Genomic DNA, 4794 nt, shown 5'->3' on the forward strand with positions numbered 1-4794 from the left:
AGAGGCTAAAATACTCAACCCCTTTCACATTATAGATCATCATCTGATCCATTGTTGTACACATATTAGTGAGTACAGTGTCAGTAACGACAGGCAGATAACAAGGCTAATCAAAAACCATGTATCAAAATTGCATTTTGGCAAGTGTGACAAGATAAATAAATACATACATGTGCAGTAAATCGCCTGCTGTAGTTTTTAAGCACAAATTAATTCAGTATTCTGTTTCATTAATGAATGATGTCTCATTTTGAAACAAAACTTTGTTTACAAGTTTGAATTTCAGTGAATTTGCTCTCTTAAAATTGACAGTTTTGCACTTTGTAGCTACATTGTAACATATAAATAACAGATTTTATTATCTATCAAAACACGATAAAGTATATAAAAAAAAAGTACTGAAAGTTTGCTGTTATTTTAGTTTTTTGTTTTGTTTTGTTTCGCTGCCCATATATTTTATGTTCTTATTTGAACATGTTCGAAATAAAAATAATCTAATCTAATCTAATTTAATCATGTTCGTTAAAGTCTCCAATAAAATGCTCATGTAAACTGAACACTCTCAGCAAATAGGCTTGACACATGAAAGGTATTTTTATGGAACAGACTTTACACCCATCAAGGGCAATAAAAAGCAGCAACTGCTGGTGGAGATAATAACGCAACTGAACTATTCAGCAATGTCAAATTTTACAATTGCTTACAAAGATAACAGATGATGGAAATCAACATCAGAGTTTGGCTGAGGACTTCCAATTCTGGAGAATCTTACTGCAATTTCTCAGTAAATAATATTTAAGTTAATAATTCATTAAGTTGTCAACCAAAAATGCCCTGATTGAGCAGATTTACAGTTACATGAGGACACAGAGAAAGTATAAATATCGAACAGTTAAAATGTCACTTACTGATGCAGAAAGGTCAGTCAGTCATGATCAGGCCTCCATGTGTCTTTAAAGTCATTGCTCTAATGTCTTCCCTCCTCTAGTCTTTATATCTTTGCCGACACACTGGAAACTGCAAAAGTGTTTAAACCAAAATGAACATTCACCAAACTATTACAGACTGCTGTGGTGTACAATTAATTTGTGTTTTCTTGGGGTCGGTGTGTGGGGAAGAAAGCTGTGTATGCGAGCATGTTTGCTTCTGTGACTAATGTTAGCAACCATGCAGTGTTCTTGTACAGTGACTGTAGCAAGCATGTTTGAGGACAGAGTAAACATTGTTCTACCGTTAGTGGAACAATGTTGACACCCAGACCTTCAGAAATTTCCAACCGGGAATGAATTCCAAAGGGGTACAAAGTTTAGAGATGTATGTGGTCAGAGAAAAATCAATAATAATAGCTAACGACAACTCTATGCTGATGCAAGTTTATCAGGGAAAGTCCAAAATTTGGAATTCTGGAATTTTCCTTTTAATGTAGGTGACTTGCAGCTGAAAACAACTTGAATGTGAAGATTTTATTCAGCTAATAGCCCAAAAAAGCTGCAACAATGCATCGGACAAGCAGATACTGAATATAATGTTGTGGAGTAAATGTTTATTCTAACTTTAAAGGGAGACCATGTAACTTCTGAAAAAAAGAAATAATACATGCTTCCTCTTAGAAATGAAAAGTTGAATTACTAACTTATTAAAACACCCCCTTGCTCAATTCAATACACTTACGTTTTATGTCGCTACAGCCTAACTTGGTCTGGTATGACCACTAGCTTATGGTGGCTAATGTTAGCTAATGTTAGCTAATTCATAATTATCCCCAAATAGTTTCCTGTGGCCACAGTGCTAGCTGTTCAGCAAAGGTTACAGTTATACTCTATTTTACAGGTCTGTAATTTCCTAATGATTTTCTCAGAAGTCTTCTGTGTAATTTAGCACTAATTAAAGGGAAAACAGGAAACTTCTTTGAAAGAATTATTCACATTTTTTTTTTTTTTTGCATATTAAGCTGACCTGTTGTCTGATTAAAAAGACTCTTTTGGTTATGCTAGCATTTGTAGGTGTACCAATTGAACACAGTCTCTCTTTCCTATAATTACTACCAAATTACATTGTTCTTCCCAAAAAACTAGAAAATTACTCCTAGAAATTACAGACCCGTAAAATAATGCATTACCAAAGTTACATAATCTAACTTCTTAGCTACTCAAGGGGAAATTTAAAGGGAATTCTGGGAACACTGGGGCAGTTAAAGGTATACTCAGACTTTTTTAGAGTTTGCTGTATTATGAACCCAACAATGATAGCAGGCCTTTTTCACACCAGATATTTTCATTTGTTGTAGTAGGAAAAGCACAGATGTTAATAAAAACATTAACGATGACTTTGTGTTCCAGTAAGCCATGAAAGTGCAACAGTGAACGTACATGCACAATACCAAGGCCCTAAAACTGAAGCAGCTAAATGGAATACAATTGATTTTACTATTTACCCCTATGCTTTTCCTACTGTGACATGTCACACAAATGTCAAAGTTCATTATCTTGATATGGCTTCGGCAGCTTTCAATTACGCACTCAGTATATTCTTGATACAGCTTTATAGCAGTTACTTTTGTGATAGATGCATGCTAAAAAAGTCTCAAGATTTTCTAGCATCAAGAGAGTCACATAGGTGTTTTAAAGCTATCTCACAGTTAATAGTATGTTTAATGTCTGGCAGCAACACAGATGAGTCAGTCCTTTCTAGTAGCCTGCACAGTAGATGATTGACAGTTCCGTCTTTCAGACACCAACGTGAACCCTCCTTTTATGAACTCAGTGCTGATTCGACGTTCTGGAAAATTTATATAACCATGATCAGTTTCAAAGTGAATTGAAGGCAAGAAATGAGTCATGCAGTTGAAGAAACAGACTCTATTTCAATACTGTATCTGTTTGTGAATCATGTCCAGACTTAAATATTAAAACAAAGAAAACATATTTTTAAAAATAAATTAAATGAATAAAAATGTAAGGTTTTGTGTCCTTGTTTGAAGCTTGTATCATTTAACCTAAATTTCCAATTCTGTCCACTACACAAAAATTAATGCAAAGTTAAATAATCATAGCAGGCTTTTATCCTGACAGAGAGCAAATGTTAGCTTCTGGCAATATAGTAAGTCTAAATAGTTAGATATGCTGTACGCCAAAGTGTTAGCATACAATCAAAAGTATAGTTGTAAAACTTAACGAAATAAAAAATATATATATAAGGGTTAACATCAGGATACCATTTGCATTGTTCACAAAATAGCTTCAGAAACTTACATTGACAATGTTTTTTGTGCAGTCCTATAGTCCGACATTTTGGGATGAATGTTTATTCGCTTTCTTGCCGAGAATTAGATGAGAAGATTGAAAACACTCATGTCTGTGTGCTAAATATGAAGCTGGAACCTGGAGACAATTAGCTTAGTTTAGCTTTGTTGTGTGGGGCGGAGCAGGTGAACCCAAGTGCAGACACTCAAGGCGAGGAAACAGGGATATGATAGAAACAATGTATTTATTTAGAAGGCTGGGTGGAAAGGAAATGCAGGCCTGTAGAAGCTTGGACTGGTAACTGGGAAACCGGGGCTTGAGCTTTGGCTGAGGCTTGGGCTGGAAGCTGGGAAAAACGGGATCGAGGCTTGGGCTGGAAGCTGGGAGGAGCTGGAATCCAGGGCAGGGAAACAGGGTTGACGAGAAGAAATGAAGGACTGGGGACAGGTGCTGGAACCTGAGCAGACAGGACCGCAGGGAAACAGGAGACAGGGTTAGGCCAGGAGGGGGAAAAAAAACAGGCAACAACAGGAAAGGTTGCATGAAAAATGGCTCGAAGCGTATACTGACTGATGTAGATGCTACGATCTGGCAAAGTGGAAGTGGCAGGGCAGAGTATTTGTAGAGGGCTTGATTACTGAGATGAGTTGCAGCTGGTGTGGCTCTGCTCTGACTCCAGCACCTGTCTCCACTCACACAATCAGACACACACACAGGGAGAGAGAGAGGGAGAGAGCCGCTGGGAGAGTGGCAGCAGGTAAAGGAGACACAGGATCATGACAAGCTTAGCGTAAAGACTGGAAAACAGGGGGGAAACAGCTAGCTTGCTCTATTCAAAAGTGGTTCACAAAATAAGTTCAGACACATGCAATTTCCCTGCACTCAAACATGTCTTTAATTTTGCAAAGAACTACTGTTACATTATATACATTATTGTTATTTCAAAAACAAACAGTAATTAAAACATTTTATCAACCTTTTTTTGAGTTTTTTCCCACCCTGGCACCTAGGATGTGATTTGCAGACTCTTATCAAGTAAGTTTTAGTTTCCTCTAGTTATCATTCACTGCTAAAGATAACTCTTAACCCAAACCAAAAGATAACGTCAGTGGATTTCTGTCTCCCTCCGCGTGAGCAGCAGTGTTTTCAGACGTCCGGTGGCGCATCAGGAGGAGGAAACAAAGTGTTTATGCCTCACATTAACCACAGCCACATGGTGAGCACTGAGCAATCCTCAGCCGGAGATGAATTTTGTTGCATGTTTATTCTTCTGTTCCTCTCCAAACTCTCTACATAAACTCTTACAAGTGTTGGTCTACATTTGCTGAAGGAAATAAATATTGCTCTTGTGCCAGAAGATGGGGCTTGACGTAAAAGAGATGGATTGATGTTAAAAATAAAGTTCTACAGTTTTATTTCATTGCTGCAGAAGCCACTGACCTGATTAAAGATGCCACATTTTCATTAAATCACTACCACATTCACATTGTGCTTATAGCCGAGTTATTATTTCTATGTAATTATTAATAGTTATTTTTAAGAGGGCACTCCT

The sequence above is a fragment of the Thunnus maccoyii genome, chromosome 23 (genome assembly GCF_910596095.1).
Source record: "Thunnus maccoyii chromosome 23, fThuMac1.1, whole genome shotgun sequence".
Classification (NCBI taxonomy): domain Eukaryota; kingdom Metazoa; phylum Chordata; class Actinopteri; order Scombriformes; family Scombridae; genus Thunnus; species Thunnus maccoyii.